At 46.1% G+C, this 8574-nt stretch overlaps 1 pseudogene; it reads left to right on the top strand.

The window, feature by feature from the left end:
• Positions 1-2140: 2140 nt before the first annotated feature.
• LOC139266503 (U2 spliceosomal RNA) lies at positions 2141-2320 on the top strand (annotated as a pseudogene).
• Positions 2321-8574: the final 6254 nt, after the last annotated feature.

Here is an 8574-nt window from a genome sequence, read left to right as displayed (position 1 = left end):
ACCCCAATACCATGCGCTTTGATTTTGCACACCAATCTCTTGGATGGGACCTTGTCAAAAGCCTTTGAAAGTCCAAATACACTACATCCACTGGGTCTTCCTTGTCCACTTTGCTGGTTACATCCTCAAAAAATTCCAGAAGATTCGTCTAGCATGATTTTCCTTTCATAAATCCATGCTGACTTGGTCTGATCCTGTCACTGCTGTCCAAATGTGCTGCTATTTCATCCTTAATAATTGATTCCAACATTTTCCCCACTACTGATGTCAGGCTAACCGGTCTATAATTACCCGTTTTCTCTCTCCCTCCTTTTTTAAAAAGTGGTGTTACATTAGTTACCCTCCAGTCCATAGTAACTGATCCAGAGTCAATAGACTGTTGGAAAATGATCAGCAATGCATCCACTATTTCTAGGGCTACTTCCTTAAGTACTCTGGGATGCAGACTAACAGGCCCCGGGGATTTATCGGCCTTCAATCCCATCAATTTCCCTAACACAATTTCCCGCCTAATAAGGATATCCTTCAGTACTTCCTTCTCACTAGACCTACTGTCCCCTAGTACAATCGGAAAGTTATTTGTGTGTTCCTTTGTGAAGACAGAACCAAAGTATTTGTTCAATTGGTCTGCCATTTCTTTATTGCCCATTATAAATTCACCTGAATCCGACTGCAAGGGACCTACGTTTGTCTTCACTAATCTTTTTCTCTTCATATATTTATAGAAGCTTTTGCAGTCAGTTTTTATGTTCCCTGCAAGCTTCCTCTCGTACTATATTTTCCCCCTCTTAATTAAACCCTTAGTCTTCCTCTGTTGAATTCTAAATTTCTCCATTCCTCAGCTTTGTTGCTTTTTCTAGCCAAATTAAATGCCTCTTCCTTGGCTTTAACACTATCCTTAATTTCCCTTATTAGCCATGGTTGAGCCACCTTCCCCGTTTTATTTTTACTCCAGACAGGGATGTACAATTGCTGAAGTTCATCCATGTGATCTTTAAATGTTTGCCATTGCTTATCCACCATCAACCCTTAAGAAGTATTCTTTGGATGACCACAGGGGACCCCTGCACTACCTTCCTTGCACTGCTCTTCCTGTTGTTCTTCCATTCCCTATCTGGCTGCGTACCCTTTACCTGCGGTAAGACCAACTCGCTAAACGTGCTATTCATCTCATTCTCAGCATCGTGGATGCTCCAGAGTGAATCCACCCACAGCTCCAGTGCCACAATGCGGTCCATCAGGAGCTGGAGGTGGACACACTTCCCGCACACGTTGTCGTCAGAGACATCGGAAGCATCCCTGAATTCTCACATAGTACAGGAGGAGCATAACACGTGTCCGAGCTCTCCTGCCATGAATTAACCCTTAGATTAACTTAAATTGGCAACAACAATGTTAAAGGTTACTTCCTGATAAAAAATGAAAACGAAAAGCTACTCGCCAATCACCAGCCAATCACTTACCCCCTTGGCTGTGATGTTACCTTTCGATTTCTTTCTGCCTCTATTTTGCCTTCTCTCCCTGCTGCAGCTGCACAAGCTCGTCTCCACGAACTCCCGAGCCTCAGCGACGTTGGGCCTTTTACCGTGTATGTTGGGGTCGGAGCAGATCAGCCCAGCAGGTGTGTCGATTGCCTTTTCGAGGCAATAGCAGAACACCAGGGCTGGGATCAGATGGGATCGGAGTATGGACTCCTGTGTGATCCCAGACCCTCCCAACATAATAACGTCCACGGAGCTTGTCGCATACAAGAGGAAGCCCCTGCCCAAAGCTCCACCGGTACAGACGACAGAAGTTAGGTGTTCAGCCACCACACCGACCCAGGGAATGGTTTAGTTTTAGTCCCGACTAGAAAGTCCAGGGGGTGCATTACGTGGTCGCGTCGGTCATTTTAAACCTAACTGGGGTACATATGCCCGAGTGGTGTCCAAAAGAAACTGAGCAGCTGTTCCGCCAGTTCTTTGAACTCAGTTACGGGGGATGTGAGTCGGGAAAGATTGTACAATATGGGAGTATTTGATAACGTTGGTCCGGGGAGGCAGAGGCGAGGGGTGCTCAATGATGTCGCTTCGGCGTTTAGCATCAACAGTGTGGATGATGTGCAGCTGCAGATGCAGGTTAGTGGTTTAAAGGACCAGCTATCGCTTCTCGGCCTTTTGGCTAAGATCAAGTGTAGTATCTGTTCTTATCAGTTTAATATCCCCTATGGGGACCAAATATTGAATTGGTTTTTGGAACAGGGAGATGGAACAGGGGCTTGCTCCGTCCACTCCACGCACCGACCTGGTATTGCAGTGTATCCAGGAACGGTGCAGCTTCCCTTCTCGGCCTTTTGGCTAAGATCAAGTGTAAATAGCGCAAAGTGATCTTTGGCGCTGGAGTTGATCTGACAAGAATTGGCCCAAAGAAAATTAAAGGACCTGCTGCGGAAAATTCCTGGGGAGAGGGGATGCGGTGGTGGGGTTGGAGTTAGAGGAGGGCCAGGCAATGACTGTCCATTTAAAGGAGGTTATCACAGAGCTGGAGACACACGCAAAGACTGTAAATGCATTAATACGGGAGGACAGGAATGCCTTGGCACAGGCAGCACGAAACGAAGTGTGCTTATTATACGGTGCCTGGTTGCTGAGCGAGGGATGCAGTAATTTAGAGGACCTCCAGCAAGGTCGCGCTCCGTCATGGATCAGCAACCGGCACCTCTCAGCTCTCAGCCCGAATAGTAAATCGATGATCCTGTGTCAGCTCCGTCTAGACTCCAAAGCCTACCCAGTCCCAGTGGATTGCGGTTGGTCCAACCACACAATCATGGGATAGTGCTGCGTATGCAGGTAATGGGTGGGATATCACAACCAGCGCCGATATACAGGGTGGAGAACATTGGGGTCATACGGGAAGGGGTGTACATGCGGTATCATGCGGTCCCACCATTTGTTATAAAGTGGGAGCACGCCATGACCAGCACTGACCTCAAGGGGTGCCAGAGCAGGGGTGCACACGTCATATTGTGTCCCCAGCATTTGAACACGTTCGATCGGCCAGAGTGTGGGTTTGAATCTGAGAGTCGAGAGCCTATCAACTGCACCATGGAGGTGAGGGCCCAGAGCCACGTTCCACCTCAGGAAGCATATGCGGGCGACGGGACATACTGTGTAACCACGAGTGTGGATCATTATCAAGTGCACCGGGACACTTGGTGTCCGGTCACCGACAGCACTTTCTGCTTCAAAACCCACGCCGAAGTTCAAGTGGCACAGGAACGTATTATTCCAATCCCAGAACCATCCACGGTACACATTACGGTAAATGACACGATCCCAAACCTGCAACAGTACACCATCCAGTTCGGTATCAGATTCCTTTTCTGCCGGAACACCTAACAACATTAATAAAGGCCGTTGAGCTATCCCCAAAACATTATTTCACATTGGAACAGACAAACCGGGACACAGGGGAAAGAATTAAAGGGATAAATGCCCTGGTGGGACCTGGGTATAAGTGTGGAGGTTCCTCCGTGGATTTGGATATGCTCACACGCTCTCGTCATTGCACAGTGTTTGATTGTGATATACCTGTTGTGTATTTCTCATAAAAGGAGAAGTCAGGCACTCCGGAATCGATGGGAGGCCGTAGTTAATGAACCTTGAATGTAACTTTCTGTATCTATATGGTAATAGTGCGATGCACAGTTGTATTTCAGGGATGTATATTTGGCGTGTTTTACAAGTGAAATGGGATAGGATTGGTTGGGAAACACGATGCTTGCTCACTAGTGGACGTTGATATGTTCTAGAAGACACTTGAAATATCATGGGGGGGTGGGGGTCTGTAAGCATCGAATCCCCAAGGATCTGGACATTGAGTTTTAATCCCCAGAAAAAAGCTGGATGCTGCTCCATGTTGGACTTAGAATGATGGGCAGGGGGTCTGGGAAGACAATGGCCAAGATAAGGCAATTCATCGCAGGTGATGAGCAAATGGACTGTGTTTTGTTAAGCAATGTGAACTCGTCAAGTGAACTGATGGAGCCATTACCTGGATGAGATACCAAAACAATAGAAAACCATTAAGCCCAGACTGTTCGGAAGCGAAACCCATCGCTGGAAAAACAGGAAACCTCGAAACAAAGGAAGAAACTTTACTGAGCTAAAAGCAGAAGTCATACCCATAGGAAGCTCTCAAAACAAACATTATTCAGCCTGAAAAGGCAAACAAACTTGAAATATAAAGAGGCCGTGTTGGTCACAGCTCTCTCTCTCGCCTCGCTGTTCACCCCTACAAGAAGAAGAAACCAGAAGAGACACCTTTTCATCGGAAGAAGCAGCAAGTAAGCCAGTGAAATTGGTGAGCATTTCTGCACACACATCTTTTAAGATCACAGCCATGGTGTGAGAGGATATTGTGCTTTCTCCCAACCAAATTGTTACAGGTTTACAGGGGAGGTGTTTTAGACGTGGGTACTTCGTGTTAGGGGCCTGTTTAGACAGGCCACACTGTGTATTGTACTGCATTTGTATGTTTTCCACACCAGGGTGTGTGTGGTTTTACTGGGTGCAGGTGTGTTTTTTAACTTTAATAAAAGCATTGCTGATACTCAGACCAAGGTACCCATCCCTGACACATTCACCTGTTCCGTACAGTAATAATTCCCAGCATTAGAGCTATTGTAAAGTGGGGGTGCTTCGAAAATACCTAAGAGAAACCACTTGCAGATTAGGCTGGATAGCTCTTTGTCGGCCGGCGTGGACATGATGGGCCGAAATGGCCTCCTTCCATGCTTTAAATTTCTGATTCTATGATTACCTCCAACCCCGTGAGCTTTTATCTTGTGCAGTAACCTTTTATGTGGCACCTTGTCAAATGCCTTCTGGAAGTCCAAATACAACACAGCCACTGGTTCCCCTTATCCACCCTGCTCGTTACATCCTCAAAGAACTCCAGCAAATTTGTCAAACATGACTTCCCTTTCATAAATCCATGCTGATTCTGCCTGACCGAATTTTGCTTTTCCAAATGTCCTGCTACTGCTTCCTTAATAATGGACTCCAACATTTTCCCAACGACAGATGTTAGGCTAACTGGTCTATAGTTTCCTGCTTTTTGTCTGCCTCCATTCTCAAATAGGGGCATTACATTTGCGGTTTTCCAATCTGCTGGGACCTCTCCAAAATCCAGGGAATTTTGGTAGATTACAACCAATGCATCCACTATCTCTGCAGTCACTTCGTTTAAGATCCTAGGAGGCAAGCCATCAGATCCAGGGGACTTGTCTGCCTTTAGTCTCATTATTTTACCGAGTATTACTTCGTTAGTGATAGTTATTGTATTAAGTTCCCCCCCCCTCCTCCCACCCCTTGATTATCCACTATTGGGATGTTTTTAGTGTCTTCTACCATGAAGACCGATACACAATATTTTTCAAAGTCTCTGCCATTTCCCTGTTCCTCATTATTAATTCCACAGTCTCATCCTCTAAGGGACCAATATTTACTTTAGTTACTCTCTTCCTTTTTATATACCTGTAGAAGCTCTTGCTATCTGTTTTTATATTTCTTGCTGGTTTACTCTCATAATCCACCTTCTATCTTTTTTAGTTGTCCTTTGCTGGTTTAAAAAAATGTCCCAATCCTCTGACCTCCCATTAATCTTGGCAACATTGTATGCCAATGTTTTCCATTTGATACATACCATCCTTTACTTCCTTAGTTAGCCACGGATGGTTCATCCTTCTCTTTGGGTCTTTCTTTCTCACTGGAATATATCTTTGTTGAGAGTTATGAAATATCTCCTTAAATGTCTGCCACTGCCCATCAACCATCTTACACTAATCCATTTTACAAGTCTATTTCAGCCAACTCTGCCTTCATATCTTTGTAATCACCTTTATTTAAGATCAGGACATTGGTTTGGGACCCAACATTCTCACCCTCCAACTGAATTTGAAATTCAACCATTCTATGATCACTCTTTCCTAGGGATTCTTTAATGGAGGATCCTTTATTAATCCTGTCTCATTACTCTAAGATAGCCTGCACCCATGGTGCTCCAATCAATACATTCCATAATCAGTGCATTTCACCAACTGACAACATGCACCATGAATCAATACATTCCTTCCACCATTCAGAACAATCCACCAGTAAAAAACACATCACAGCATTAACCATCCATTCCAGTACTGCTAAGGGCGTACTTCAAGATAAGTACAGGTGAGATAATCAGTAGTTAAGATGCAACAGAAATGAAAAGATTTATAGTTGTTTGTGACCCTTAAAGCCCACGTGAAAACAACAAAGTGCCATGTTGTAATTTAATAAATATTACCCATGGTGCTATGGAAGTACTGACACAATACATACACTCAGGTGCTGCAAACAAACACCAGATCGCCCAGCATTACTAGAGTCCAGAGAGTGGCAATCTTTCAGTTTCTTTGGGTGTTCAAACTTTGAAACAGTTCAATGAATCAGTTTCACAATAATTTCAAAAAAACATAAAAAATGTTAGTGATGGGAAGAAAACAGTTCTGCTCCCTTGGCATGTACAAAACTTGTTTAAATATGGGGTAATTGCAACATTAAGTAAAACCAGCTGCAGTTCTGGTCTGAATTATACCAAATGGGACCAAACTTTGAAAACAGGACCATGCTAAAATATCAGCAAGTTTTTCTTAATTACAGTCATATTTGATGTGACTTTGACATCATGAAGATAAACTCATGAACAATGGCTCACACATTATTTAGGATTCCTTCAAACCCTGGGAGTTCCACATTTTAGTTTATATTGGATCTACGGGCATATTTAGTAATGAGTTTCTGGATTCTATGTAGACAGAATATGTGCTTACGGAACAGATTTCATTAAAAACAAATATTAAAAAAATGATTGTTACTTTGGTTTCACAGCAGTCACTCATTAGACAAGCTACAAACTGGGCGATGGCCTCTGGGCAGGCAGGAGAAGAGGTTTCTTTGCTTCATTTCATCGACCATATATAATGCTCTGGTTCTGTACATAGTCTCAAACTAAATAAATTCTTCCCATCTGGGGTGAGGAGTTTCGCAAGAATTACAGCCCAGGCATAAAGCCAATAAACTAGATGGGAGGCGAGAATTGAAATGGTAACTGGTTGCTTCCACTGGTTGGTGAGTCGGTAATAAAGAGGCACAAACTGAGGATCATCCCCAGAAATACAAAGAGGGGAGTTAGAAGAAATATTTTCACACAGAAAGTTATTAGAACATGGAATGCTTTACCACAAGGCAGGGAATTCAAAGTTATTTGGATAAATATTAGAAAAGCAAGGAACAAACTTCGACTAGCTCATGGTCAGGACATCCCAAAGTTTAACATGTAATGTTAGTTTGTGACGCTGACGTAGGCAAACAAAGCAAGTGATTTACCGACTGCGAGGTCCCACAAACAGCAAGGCAGATGAATGACCAGTTGATCCATTCTTTCTCATGAAATTGGTTGCAGGAGAAATGTTTTCCAGTACACCCAAATAATTCCTTTTTCTTCAAATAGTACCATGGGAGCTTTTACCACCTGCCCCACAGACCCCTCCCCACTCAATTCTCCTTGCTGACCCCCAGCCAAAGGCTCGCTTTAATCATCAACTGTTCAGACTCAAAAATAACACTCTCAACGCATCCAACTACTGGTCCATCTCCAACTTCCCTCTACTCTCTAAAAGGTTCTTGAATGTGTTGTCACCACACAACGCCATGCACATCTCTCCCAAAACTTCCTATTCAAATCCCACCAGGCTAACTTTCACCTTTCTCAGTACCAAAGCCACCCAAGCCATTCACGGATATCCTTTGTGACTGTGACCATAGTACATTATCCCTACTCATTACTCTTGATTTCTCCATAGCCTTCAATACAGTTTGACGCATATTACCTTCCTGCAACAATTGCCATCCGTCCCCTAGCCCCACAGGACCGTCTCCTCCCCCAGCCCCAGAGGACCGTCTCCTCCCCCAACCCCACAGGACCGTCTCCTCCCCCAGCCCCACAGGACCGTCTCCTCCCCCAGCCCCACAGGACCGTCTCCGTCCCCTAGCCCCACAGGACTGTCTCCTCCCCCAGCCCCACAGGACCCTCTCCTCCCCCAGCCCCACAGGACCGTCTCCTCCCCCAGCCCCACAAGACCGTCTCCTCCCCCAGCCCCACAGGACCGTCTCCTCCCCCAGCCCCACAGGACCGTCTCCGTCCCCTAGCCTCACAGGACCGTCTCCTCCCCCAGAGCCACAGGACGTCTCCTCCCCCAGCCCCACAGGACCGTCTCCTCCCCCAGCCCCACAGGACCGTCTCCTCCCCCAGCCCCACAGGACCGTCTCCGTCCCCTAGCCCCACAGGACCGTCTCCTCCCCCAGCCCCACAGGACCGTCCCCTCCCCCAGCCCCACAGGACCGTCTCCTCCCCCAGCCCCACAGGACCCTCTCCTCCTCCAGCCCCACAAGACCGTCTCCTCCCCCAGCCCCACAGGACCGTCTCCTCCCCCAGCCCCACAAGACCGTCTCCTCCCCCAGCCCCACAAGACCGTCTCCTCCCCCAGCCCCACAGGAC

The sequence above is a fragment of the Pristiophorus japonicus genome, chromosome 6 (genome assembly GCF_044704955.1).
Source record: "Pristiophorus japonicus isolate sPriJap1 chromosome 6, sPriJap1.hap1, whole genome shotgun sequence".
Taxonomy (NCBI): Eukaryota; Metazoa; Chordata; class Chondrichthyes; family Pristiophoridae; genus Pristiophorus; species Pristiophorus japonicus.
The sequence above is the reverse complement of the archived record's forward strand: the minus strand, read 5'-3'. Positions and strand labels throughout refer to the sequence as shown.